Genomic DNA, 13,919 nt, shown 5'->3' with positions numbered 1-13,919 from the left:
CTCTGCTAGCAGCTAATTATGCTAACCAGCAGGCGATAACATCAGGTGCTACATGTTTTTGGAAATGCATTGTTGCTAATACCCATCTCAATGTGGGTACTGATGAATAGCTAAATAATGCTAGTGATTTTCTCCTTTTCTCATCCCGTATGGGAATATTCACAAAACATAGGGCCATACAGAGTGTATTGATTCAATAAAGGTATCATCAAAATGTGCAATGTTTTCATACCTCAACAGCAGTGTAATGTAGAGATGAGTCCATGTCCCACACCACCATCTGTTGTGAATATTGAGACATATAGCTGTATATACCCAGTACATGACGTGGGACATGGACTCTTCTTGACATTAAACCACTTTGAGGCCTGAAAAGGTCTAACTGACTTTGATGTTTAAGGATCAAAATACGTAAAATATTTAGGAAAACCAAATACCTTTATCTAAATGGAATATAGAATATGGGCAATGGTCCAAAAACGTTTAATTTAAAGCCACTGAATTAGGACTATATAAGACATGTATTAGTGATTTATAACACTCTAAAATAAACCGGGTGGTTCGAGCCCTGAATGCTGATTGGCTGAAAGCCGTGGTATACCCCGGGTATGACAAAACATTTATTTTTACTGTTCTAATTATGTTGGTAACCAGTTTATAATAGCAATAAGGCACCTTGGGAGAACAGCCCTTTGCCGTGGTATATTGGTCATATACCACACCCCCTCGTGTCATATTGCTTAAATAAGCACTGCACAAATGTTCACAAACGCTAATCTACGGATTGAAATACGGTATGCATTGACATACAAACTTGCAATTGACATAATGTAGCATTATGTAGTGTAGACATCTGTTATGTATGCTGTATGAATATGTTATGTAGTCCCAAAGAAAGTGTTTCCCTGAGAATATGTAGATGCTCCTTTGCTTGTGTAGGGAAAATGCAAGTCCTTTGCTTGTGTAGAGAAAATGCAAGTCCTTTGCTTGTGTAGAGAAAATGCAAGTCCTTTGCTTGTGTAGAGAAAATGCAAGTCCTTTGCTTGTGTAGAGAAAATGCAAGTCCTTTGCTTGTGTAGAGAAAATGCAAGTCCTTTGCTTGTGTAGAGAAAATGCAAGTCCTTTGCTTGTGTAGGGAAAATGCAAGTCCTTTGCTTGTGTAGAGAAAATGCAAGTCCTTTGCCTGTGTAGAGAAAATGCAAGTCATTTGCTTGTGTAGGGAAAATGCAAGTCATTTGCTTGTGTAGGGAAAATGCAAGTCCTTTGCTTGCGTAGGAAAAATGCAAGTCCCTTTCTTGTGTAGGAGAAATGCAAGTCCCTTTCTCGTGTAGAGAAAATGCAAAGTCCTTTTCTTGTGCAGTGAAAATGCAAGTCCCTTTCTTGTGTAGGGAAAATGCAAGTCATTTACATGTGTAGAGAAAAAAGAAAGTCCTTTGCTTGTGTAGGGAAAATGCAAGTGCCAAGATACTTGACAAGACAACCCTAGACGAGGGAGATAACATGCCAACAGCGTGCTTGTCTTTCATTGGGGAAAAGCAATGTTTATCTAGGGGAGGGAGAGAGAGGGAGAGAGAGAGAGAGAGCGAGAGACAGAGACAGAGACACAGCAGAGACACACACACACACATACAGACAGAGACAGAGAGACAGGGAGGTCTGTGTTGAAGGGGTTGAGGAAAGGGAAAGTCAGAGAACCAGCTTGACAGCCAGTGAGAGGGTTTGAATAGGGAATAATTTAAGAGGCAGGATTAAAATGATAAAGAGGATTAAGCAAGCTCAATATTCCAAATCAAACTAATAAATTACTAAAGTAATACTATTTAATTGATTATTAACTTCATAGAGCAGTAGGTAGAGCCAGTATGAAAATGTATGCACTCACTAACTGTAAGTTGCTCTGGATAAGAGCGTCTGCTAAATGACTAAAATGTAAATGTAGAGACAGACAGACAGACAGACAGACAGACAGACAGACAGATACACACACAAACACAGGCAGACATAGAAATACAGTGGCTTGCGAAAGTATTCACCCCCCTTGGCATTTTTCCTATTTTGTTGCCTTACAACCTGGAATTAAAATAGATTTTTTGGGGGTTTGCATCATTTGATTTACACATCATGCCTACCACTTTGAAGATGAAACAAACAAGAAATAAGACAAAAAAACAGAAAGCTTGAGTGTGCATAACTATTCACCCAAATGGATTTAATGTTTGGAGAGCTCCTTGGTCTTCATGGTGCCGCTTGCTTGGTGGTGCCCCTTGCTTAGTGGTCTTGCAGACTCTGGGGCCTTTCAGAACAGGTGAATAAATACTGAGATCTTGTGACAGATCATGTGACACTTAGATTGCACACAGGTGGACTTTATTTAACTAATTATGTGACTTCTGAAGGTAATTGGTTGCACCACATCTTATTTAGGGGCTTCATAGAAAAGGGGGTGAGTATATATGCACACACCACTTTTCAGTTATAATTTTTTTTGACTTTTTTGAAACAAGTTATTTTTTTCATTATACTTCACCAATTTTGACTATTTTGTGTATGTCCATTACATGAAATCCAAATAAAAATCAATTTAAATTACAGGTTGTAATGCAACAAAATAGGAAAAACACCAGTGGGATGAATACTTTTGCAAGGCACTGTATACTGCTCATCAAACATCTCATTCCAAAATCATGGGCATTAATATGGAGTTGGTCCCCCCTTTGCTGCTATAACAGCCTCCCCTCTTCTGGGAAGGCTTTCCACTAGATGTTGCAGCATTGCTGCGGGGACTTGCTTCCATTCAGCCACAAGAGCATTAGGGAGGTTGGGCACTGATGTTGGGCGATTAGGCCTGGCTCGCAGTCGGCGTTCCAATTCATCACAAAGGTGTTCGATGGGGTTGAGGTCAGGGCTCTGTGCAGGCCAATCTCGACAAACCATTTCTGGATGGATCTCGCTTTGTGCACAGGGCCATTGTCATGCTGAAACTCGAAAGGGCCTTCCCCAAACTGTTGCCACAAAGTTGGAAGCACATAATCGTCTAGAATATCATTGCATGCTGTAGTGTTAAGATTTCCCTTCACTGGAACTAAGGGGCCTAGCTCGAACCATGAAAAACAGCCCCAGACCATTATTCGTCCTCCACCAAACTTTACAGTTGGCACTGTGCATTGGGGCAGGTAGCATTCTCCTGGCATCCGCCAAACCCAGATTTGTCAGTCGGACTGCCAGATGGTGACGCGTGATTCATCACTCCAGAGAACACGTTTTCACTGCTCCGGAATCCAATGGCGGCAAGCTTTACACCACTCCAGCCGACGCTTGGAATTGCGTATGGTGATCTTAGGCTTGTGTGCGGCTGCTCGGCCATGGAAACCCATTTCATGAAGCTCCCGACGAACAGTTCTTGTACTGATGTTGCTTCCAGAGGCAATTTGGAACTTGGTAGTGAGTGTTGCAACCGAGGACAGACAATTTTTACGTGCTACGCGCTTCAGAACTTGGTGGTCCTGTTGAATGGGGAGTCTTTTAATTAAACAGGGTGGATTAGAAAATGGCAGATCCCAGCCATCCTCACTGGGTCTATTGTTGCACTCAAGTGGGAGTCAAGATGGTCCCTCAGTCTAAGACAAAAAGCGAGTCATTTTCACACGTCCTCCACAATGTCTGTGTGGAGTGTTGTGGGTAATGCTGGCCTTGCTCAAGAGAAAAACAACACTTTTCTATACAAAGGTGGGGACTCCTTTTGGAGGCCGAAATCTGGGTTTCCAACACCTTTTAGGCAGACAGGAAATAATTTAAATTATGTTTGATTTTAAAGTATTGTTAAACATATGTTTTGGGGACAGTTCAAATCAAATGTTATTTGTCACATGCTTGGTAAACAACAGGTGTAGACTAACAGTGAAATGCTTATTTAGGGCTCTTCCCAACAATGAAGAGAGAAAAAAAAGAGAAATAGTTTAAAAAAATATATATATATATATATATAATTATAATAACACAAGGACTAAATAGAAAAATAATAACACAAGGAATACATACCCAATGAGTAACAATAACTTGGCTATATACACAGGGTACCAGTACCGAGTCGATGTGCAGGGGCACAAGGTAATTGAGGTAGATATGTACACATAGGTAGGAATAAAGTGACTAGGCAACGGGATAGATACAGTGAGGGAAAAAAGTATTTGATCCCCTGCTGATTTTGTACGTTTGCCCACTGACAAAGAAATGATCCGTTTATAATTTTAATGGTAGGTTTATTTGAACAGTGAGAGACAGAATAATAACAAAAAAATCCAGAAAAACGCATGTCAAAAATGTTATAAATTGATTTGCATTTTAATGAAGGAAATACATATTTGACCCCCTCTCAATCAGAAAGATTTCTGGCTCCCAGGTGTCTTTTATACAGGTAACGAGCTGAGATTAGGAGCACACTCTTAAAGTGAGTGCTCCTAATCTCAGCTTGTTACCTGTAAAAAAGACACCTGTCCACAAAAGCAATCAATCAATCAGATTCCAAAATTTCCACCATGGCCAAGACCAAAGAGCTCTCCAATGATGTCAGGGACAAGATTGTAGACCTACACAAGGCTGGAATGGGCTACAAGACCATCGCCAAGCAGCTTGGTGAGAAGGTGACAACAGTTGGTGCGATTCTTCGCAAATGGAAGAAACACAAAATAACTGTCAATCTCCCTCGGCCTGGGGCTCCATACTAGATCTCACCTCGTGGAGTTGCAATGATCATGAGAACGGTGAGGAATCAGCCCAGAACTACACGGGAGGATCTTGTCAATGATCTCAAGGCAGCTGGGACCATAGTCACCAAGAAAACAATTGGTAACACATTACGCCGTGAAGGACTGAAATCCTGCAGCGCCCGCAAGGTCCCCCTGCTCAAGAAAGCACATATACATGCCCGTCTGAAGTTTGCCAATGAACATCTGAATGATTCAGAGGAGAACTGGGTGAAAGTGTTGTGGTCAGATGAGACCAAAATGGAGCTCTTTGGCATCAACTTAAATCGCCGTGTTTGGAGGAGTAGGAATGCTGCCTATGACCCCAAGAACACCATCCCCACCGTCAAACATGGAGGTGGAAACATTATGCTTTGGGGGTGTTTTTCTGCTAATGGGACAGGACAACTTCACCGCATCAAAGGGACGATGGACGGGGCCATGTACCGTCAAATCTTGGGTGAGAACCTCCTTCGCTCAGCCAGGGCATTGAAAATGGGTCGTGGATGGGTATTCCAGCATGACAACGACCCAAAACACACGGCCAAGGCAACAAAGGAGTGGCTCAAGAAGAAGCACATTAAGGTCCTGGAGTGGCCTAGCCAGTCTCCAGACCTTAATCCCATAGAAAATCTGTGGAGGGAGCTGAAGGTTCGAGTTGCCAAACGTCAGCCTCGAAACCTTAATGACTTGGAGAAGATCTGCAAAGAGGAGTGGGACAAAATCCCTCCTGAGATGTGTGCAAACCTGGTGGCCAACTACAAGAAACATCTGACCTCTGTGATTGCCAACAATGGTTTTGCCACCAAGTACTAAGTCATGTTTTGCAGAGGGGTCAAATACTTATTTCCCTCATTAAAATGCAAATCAATTCATAAAATTTTTGACATACGTTTTTCTGGAATTTTGTTGTTGTTATTCTGTCTCTCACTGTTCAAATAAACCTACCATTAAAATTATAGACTGATCATGTCTTTGTCAGTGGGCAAACGTACAAAATCAGCAGGGGATCAAATACTTTTTTCCCTCACTGTAACAGCCGCATATGTGATGAGTCAAAAGAGATTAGTCCAAAAAGGGTCAATCAGATATTCCGGGTAGCTATTGGTTAACTATTTAACTAACTATTTAGCAGTCTTATAGCTTGGGGGTAGGAGCTTGGCCCCTGTGATATTCCACCACACTCTTAGAAAAAAACATGAAAGGGTTCTTTGGCTGTCCCCAAAGGAGAACCCTTTGAAGAACCCTTTTTGGTTCCAGGTAGAACCCTTTTGGTTCCAGGTAGAACCCTTTTGGCTTCCATGTAGAACCTTTCCACAGATGGTTCTACATGGAACCCAAAAGGGTTCTACCTGGAACCAAAAAAGGGTTCTACCTGGAACTAAAAAGGGTTATCCTATTGGGACAGCAGAAGAACCCGTTTGGAACCCTTTTTTCTAAGAGTGCACATACAACATACCAGTGTGTTGAGGTACCCTGTTACTCTGCAATTTGACCCTTGGTTTAATAAGAGGCAGGATTAGACTGATAAAGAGGATTAAGCAAGCTCAATAGTCCAAAACAAACTAATAAAGTACTACAGTAATACTGCTTAATTGATTATTAACTTCATAGATAAGTAGGTAGAAACAGACAGACAGACAGACAGACAGACAGGTAAACAGACAGACAGACAGACAGACAGACAGACACACAAACACAGGAAGACATAAACATATAGTTGGTGCAACAGTAAAAATGGTTCCAAATGTATGGGTGTAGACAGTAGCTCCTAGGCGTGTCATAGAACGCGTGGTGCAAGCTATCAATTGAGAAAATCCAGAGATAAAACTGCGGCATTGATTTTTATCTTTTAATGTATGCAAATTGTCAGGCTTCCAAAACATAACGGACGGTTTATGGCACAACGACAAAACGTGCTGCCTGGTATATGAATATAGGCAATAGCCTAGGATACCTCAAATCAATATGGGAATCGCATTCTATATGAATCACTAGTTATGACTATAACAACACATGGTTGAAAATAGCATGGTCATGGATGATGCTTGGTTCACATACACACAAAGAGAGAGAGCAACAATTAATTCGATGAATTATAGCCTAGGATATGCATATCACCCTATCAAGAAAAGAAAAAAATACATAAAGAAATGTAAAGCATAACATCCGTCTAAGAGAATAATAAAGTCAAAAACTTACCTAGGCTATATCCATTAGCCTAATGTAAACATACAAATAATAAATAGAAAATCAGCAAAAGTCGATTGATGACAGATAGCAGGAGGAATGTGTTATTATAAGACTGTTCTTATAATAAACTATTACTGTACTCTAATTGCGCACAGTAGCTCCCTCAGTCATTCACTGTCAAATCGACTGCATCGCGTCTATAAAAAAACACTGGCAATGCACGTTTCATGGAATAGATAGGTATAAAGAGTTGTCTCACCTTAATTTGAGAAATGGGAAAATTCCTAATAAAATCAAATATCTTCTCTGCTGCCGTTCCCCCAAGTGGAAATACCTTCAATGTTTCTCACAGCAACTGAGTCCATTTCACATTCTTCTTTCTGCTCACGTTTCTCACCAAGCGATCCCGAATAAATTGTTTAGTATTATGGGTGCAGCTTTGGTGTGGAGTTAAACGCATGATTTCCCCGACCTCCGGGGGCTTTTGACTTGGGCAAAACTGGCGATTCAGCGAGAAATGCCTTGCACCGTTCCCGGTTCAAAAGGTTGCCTCGGAAAATGTGGTCTTGCGTCTCGCATAGGCTAGATAGATGACAGATAACATTAAGAATTGATAACCTGACTATTGACTGCCCTGGTATTTCATCATAAGGATGCGTCTATTGCACAAAGACCGTGAGAGCGGAAAAGTGCAGGGGAGGGGTGTGTGTAGCCTTTTGTGTAGTGCATGTGTCTATGTTGCAGCATGTGAGTGGTTGTGAGAGAAAGGCGGTTTCATCCCCCACCATAATTTTAGGGACACATGCTGTCTGTCTGCCGTCATGCATGCTCTCTCTCACTCTCCCTTCTCTCTTTCTCAGTGCTTGACTTGGGCATGAGCTCACCGGAGCTGAGTACTACTGGCACCTCAAATGTTCTACTGCTTGAGTTCCTGTTCCTGTTCCTCTTATAGAATGTTAGCTCAAAAGAATAGTGGAGCTCCTGCACCTAAATATACACAGTACTGGCACTCAAAATGAGTACCAGCACCTTTTCCAGCCCAAGCCAAGCATTGCTCTTTCTCTCTCTCTCTTTCCCTCTCTCCCTTTCTCTCTCCCTTTCTCTCTCTCTCTCTTGCTCACTTTCTCACTCTCTCTAATTCAAATTGAAAGGGGCTTTATGTGAATACTCAGTGTTGTAGCTTTACATCAGAGTAACTCAAAGGAGTTTGTTTGGGACCACAAACACGCATCTGTGCAGTACTTCCATTTTTAAAGTTTCTCTCACTAATCAGGTAATTGCTGCAGACACTCACTGCCTTTCAATGAAAACTATCCTCCTATCACTACCCTCCTAAGGAGGAGTCTGCACCGCATACTACACAGCATTGTCCACTGAAGAGTAGGCTGTGTTTGCCTTAGCCTACAGCGCTTGCTTGGAATAATATTATATAGGCCTACACTCTTAGAAAAAAGGTGCTATCTAGAGCATAAAAGGGTTCTTCGGCTATGAGAACCCTTTGAAGAACCCTTTTCGGTTCCATGTAGAACACTTTCCCCGGGGGGTTCTACATGGTGATGACTAGATGGGATACAGCTTTTGTCAAATTTGGCATCAACCCTAACCCTAACATTATTCCTAACCTTAACCTAATTCTCCTAACTTGCTACGTTAATTATCCTAACCTGCTGTGTAAGTTCTCCTAAACCTGCTAGGAAAAGTCAATTTTGACAAAAGCTGTATCCCTTCTAGACAAAACCATTCTGAATGGAACCCAAAAGAGTTCTACCTGGAACCAAAAAGGGTTCTATGGGGTACAGATTTTGTACCAGCATTCCAGCCGTTACTATACACTGCCAGTGCATGCAACACATTCTCCACAGTCCTGGTTTAGCTCCATGCTCCTTATTATACAGATATTAGAAATGGGAATTTTGTTTTACTACTATCTCTGCATAGTCAATCACTTCACATGCAAAGAATTAACAGTAGGCTATACTTTTTGAGAACACCTACCTATCTCTCCTGTAACTTCTGTGCAAATTTGTCCCTGGCAAGAATAGCGTTACAACAGGAGTGAGCAGATGGAGTCTCACAGTCATAAATGACTAATAATAAATGTGTCAGAAACTCAGCATAACACAGCACTCTATCATTCACATGGCACTGGCTCTCCTACATGAGTTTAGACACAGGAGTAATGGCAGCACATTGTACCTGTGACTGTGTGAGCAGGACCCATAAATGGATCCAAATGTCATGTCTGGTGGTGTGTCATCCACTGCATCACTCCACTCTGCCTGCCTGCCAGCGTGAAAAGCCTCATATCTGCACTGACACCCACGCTTAATGCAGACACAGGGAAATGCGTCACAGTGCAGTGCGGAATGGAGATGGTGTTTAAGTGTCATCATTCCGAGCCAGAGGATCTCGGTTCACTTGCAAAGGGGATGCAGTCTCTCTCTCTCTCTCTCTCTCTCTCTCTCTCTCTCTCTCTCTCTCTCTCTCTCTCTCTCTCTCTCTCTCTCTCTCTCTCTCTCTCTCTCTCTCTCTCTCTCTCTCGATTGAGGTCATGGTCAGGCCACGTTCGAGGTCCTTCCGTCTTTAGTTGGTCGTAGTGGACCCCTAACGGAACCTCCTCGCAGTCGGACACACACACACACACACACACACACACACACACGCACACGCACACAGCATCAGGGCCAGCTGGGTCATTAACTACTCAGTGCAGCTAGCAGCCAGGACAGGCTAGCCCCCGTACTCTCCACACAAGAAACATTCCTCTTTGGACAGTGTATTTACTACACTGATAAAACATATAAATGCAACATACAACAATTTCTACGATTTTACTGAGTTACAGTTCATATAAGGAAATCAGTCAATTGAAATAAATTCATTAGGCCCTAATCTATGGATTTCACATGACTAGGAATACAGATATGCATCTGTTGGTCACAGATACCTTTAAAAAAAAAAGTAGGGGCGTAGATCAGAAAACCAGTCAGTATCTTGTGTGACCACCATTTGCCTCATGCAGCGCGACACATTTCCTTTCGATAGAGTTGATCAAGCTGTTGATTGTGGCCTGTGGAATGTTGTCCCACTCCTCTTCAATGGCTGTGCGAAGTTGCTGGCTATTGGCGGGAACTGGAACACGCTGTCGAACACGTCGATCCAGAGCATCCCAAACATGCTCAATGGGTGTCTGGGGAGTATGCAGGCCATGGAAGAACTGGGACATTTTCAGCTTCAAGGAATTGTGTACAGATCCTTGCGACATGGGGCCGTGCATTATCATGCTGAAACATGAGGTGATGGCGACGAATGAATGGCACAACAATGGGCCTCAGGATCCCGTCACGGTATCTCTGTGTATTAAAATTTCCATCGATAAAATGCAATTGTGTTCGTTGTCCGTAGTTTATGCCTGCCCATACCATAACCCTACCGCCACCATGGGGCACTCTGTTCACAACGTTGACATCAGCAAACCGCTTGCCCACACAACGCCATACACGCTGTCTGCCATCTGCCCGGTACAGTTGAAACTGGGATTCATTCGTGAAGAGCACACTTCTCCAGCATGCCAGTGGCCATCGAAGGTGAGCATTTGCCCACCGAAGTCGGTTACGACGCCGAACTGCAGTCAGGTCAAGACCCTGGTGAGGACGACGAGCATGCAGATTAGTTTCCCTGAGACGGTTTCTGACAGTTTGTGTAGAAATTCTTTGGTTGTGCAAACCAACATTTTCATCAGCTGTCCGGGTGGTTGGTTTCAGATGATCGCGCAGGTGAAGAAGCCGGATGTGGAGGTCCTGGGCTGGCGTGGTTACATGTGGTCTGCGGTTGTGAGGCTGGTTGGAACATACTGCCAAATTCTTAAAAACGACGTTGGAGCCGGCTTATGGTAGAGAAATTAACATGCAATTGTCTGGCTACAGCTCTGGTGGACATTCCTGCAGTCAGCATGCCAATTGCACGTTCCCTCAAAACTTGAGACATCTGTGGCATTGTATTGTGTGACAAAACTGTACATTTTAGTGCCATTTTATTGTCCCCACCACAAGGTGCACCTGTGTAATGATCATGCTGTTTAATCAGCTTCTTGACATGCCACACCTGTCAGGTGGATGGATTATCTTGGCAAATGAGAAATACTCACTAACAAGGATGTAAATAAATTAGTGCACAACATTTTTGATAAATACGCTTTTTTTGTGCGTATGGATCATTTCTGGGATATTTTATTTCAGCTCATAAAACATGGGACCAACACTTTACATGTTGCATTTATATTTTTGTTCAATGTGTGTAGTCTACTTATTATTTAGATCTTTGCAAGAGCACTACATAAAGATGACCAGCAGTTGTTGGGATTTGTTACAACAAGTGTACAGTACATTGGTTTTAGTGAGGAACTATTGTGACACTGGTCAGGGAGACCTAGTGGGTATTTGTTCAAGTCGTATGGCACACTGTTACGGTACGCTGCTGTTTTGACATTCCTGACCAGTGTCACAATAGTTCCTCATTAAAACAAATGAAAAAAAGGGATTTTGAACCTCAATGGATTACATCCTCAATTCCGTCTCTGAATCTCAATCTAAATCAATAGACTAGATGGAAATACAGTCTTCCACCTGGTATACAGAGTCAACTCAACATAACACTGTCTATTTAATTGATAATACAGTGGCGCCTAATATTCCCTTTCGGATCCTAACAGATCCTATTCAATCAATTTCTATCCTTTGTATTCCCAGGAGACTGAAGAAGGAAAAAACCCCAAAGGATCCATCCGTCTCTTGAGCTGATAAAAAAAAGTGTCTTGACACCGTTTTCACATGGCTGCAGCCGATAACACGGTGGAAATGCACTCCCCTTCGCACTCTCTCTCACTGTGTTTATGGCCCCGCATTGACTGATCACATTGTGATAGATTTTTCCCTCTCCTCCCTCCTTCTCTTCCCCCGTTGTTCCCTGGGCTCACTCGCTGCAGAGCTGTTGCGCGAATGCCTCGACAGAGGGCGAGAAGAAACAGCTGCCTCGCATGAACTCACCCTCGACGACTCACCAGCCACCACTGCCTGCCTGCACCAGCGGCTGCTCTGCTCTGCTCAGTCAGCGGAATCAGTCTGTTCTGTTGGTCTCTCCTCTTCACTGAGCTTTCAGGGGACCCCTGGCACTGGGAGACCAACAGGAGGCATGGCTACGTCCCAAGAGGAAATTCAGTCTCCTTGTTTCCTTTCCTTGACTGCTGATCTGAAAGGACTGAAAGAGAGAACTAAAAAGGGAGGAATGTAGGAGTTTTCAATTTTTATTAAAATGTTGTGTAGGCCTATTACAACACCATTCCCAGTCCGTTTCCCTAGTAGAGGTCACAAAGGAAAGGAGACAAGGAAAGGAAGCGATCTAAGAGAGTTGGGATAAAACAGCCACAGAAGGGCTGGTTAAGAGCCTTCCCACCCAGAACCTATAAGTCGTGGTGTCAAACTCATTCCATGGAGGGCCGAGTTTCTGCTGGTTTTTGGTTTTTCCTTTCAATTAAGATCTAGACAATCAGGTGAGGGGAGTTCCTCACTAATCAGTGACCTTAATTCATCAATCAAGTACATGGGAGGAGCGAAAACCCTCAGGCACTCGGCCCTCCGTGGAACGAGTCTGACATATCTGCTATAAGTGCTCTCAAGTCTCGCCAGCATTCACTTCAATCAAGCCTAATTAAATCACTTTTATACAACTAATATTTACAGCAATTCAAGACTTGAGTTTCAGGTCGCCCATTGTGCTAGGTGGGCGGGATATGCACTTTAGGACAAATGGAATGGCTCCAAAACTGCTAACTCCGCCCACCCAGCACACCAGGAGAGCTAAATCACAATTGAGAAAGAGTCATTGAGGCAACCAGATTGCCCTGACCCTTTCCCGATGGACATGTAGCAAGTGTGAAAAACTCATAGTCAGTGATAATAATAATAATTACAATAATAATAATAATGCATGATATTTATATATTTATATAGCAGTTTTCAAGGACACAAAGTTGCTTTACGATTGTAGAAACGAGAAAACAAGAAACAAAAGTCGAAAACAGAACATCTGACTAAAATGAAGGAAGAAGGAAGAACATGGAACAAGAGTTGGGAGTAGGGCTCAAGGAAGAGAAAGGGTGTGAGGTGTCTGCAGATGAGTGATCAGAGACTAAACTCTCCACTTCTTTACTGTATAAAACAAAATCATGATGCGACCATAACACAACATACTACAACCTTTGCAATGGGGCTTGACCAGTGTAGGCTAGGAGACCGAGATTATTTCAAATCTGTTCAGTTTAACCCATCTTTACTACACTTTCCCCAGGAAACTGTCTGAAACCATTTGTGTCAGTATCTGCGATAACATGAAAGATACTGTAGCTCTCGATTAATGCTCTTTGATAGTGTATTTTACGGAAGCTGAGAGTAACTGTCAAATGGGATGAGTGGATCCCCTTAGGCTAGTGGAATGGAAGTCAAAGCCCATTCTGTGCTGGGTCTTTTCAGTACATAGAGCAGAGTAGTTGTCGTAAAGGATATTACCTCACAGCTGTTCAGACTGAGGCAAAACTGTATGGAGAGGCTTGTCACCAGATGTCAGATAACCATGTTTCATACCTGTTCGATTCCATACTTCGATGTAACGCTGAAAAAAGCCCTATACAAGAAATTCATATTCAAACGTTCAGAATGCTGCAAATAAAAATAACATGAATTGAGTTGACCCAATTTCCTACTCTACAACATGAAAGCTTCATATCTGTTCTACAGAATACATACAGTATCTCACTGAACATTCTGTAATGTTGCACCCTGCTGTAGGGCCCATGATATCAATTTAACCCTGAAAATCAGATGGCTACAATCTACAGCAGATACGAATTTATCTAGTCTTTATACCACCTAGGCCTAATACCAGACACCCAATTATCCCTAATGTTAGCTCTAACTAGATCACTCCGGT

General features: G+C 42.6%; 1 protein-coding gene across 1 annotated transcript in view; it reads right to left on the bottom strand.

The window, feature by feature from the left end:
- Window positions 1-7,716, bottom strand: part of LOC121576487 (phospholipid phosphatase-related protein type 3) — a 19,470-nt gene extending 11,754 nt beyond the window's left edge. Inside the window, exon 1 of the mRNA XM_041889658.2 lies at window positions 7,195-7,716. The gene's annotated coding sequence lies outside the window, so the exon portion shown is untranslated. The remainder of the gene's footprint in view (window positions 1-7,194) is intronic.
- Between the last annotated feature and the right edge of the window lie 6,203 nt (window positions 7,717-13,919).

The sequence above is a fragment of the Coregonus clupeaformis genome, chromosome 11 (genome assembly GCF_020615455.1).
Source record: "Coregonus clupeaformis isolate EN_2021a chromosome 11, ASM2061545v1, whole genome shotgun sequence".
NCBI classification, from domain to species: Eukaryota; Metazoa; Chordata; class Actinopteri; order Salmoniformes; family Salmonidae; genus Coregonus; species Coregonus clupeaformis.
Note: the sequence above shows the minus strand (reverse complement) of the source record. Positions and strands in the feature narration are given on the sequence as shown.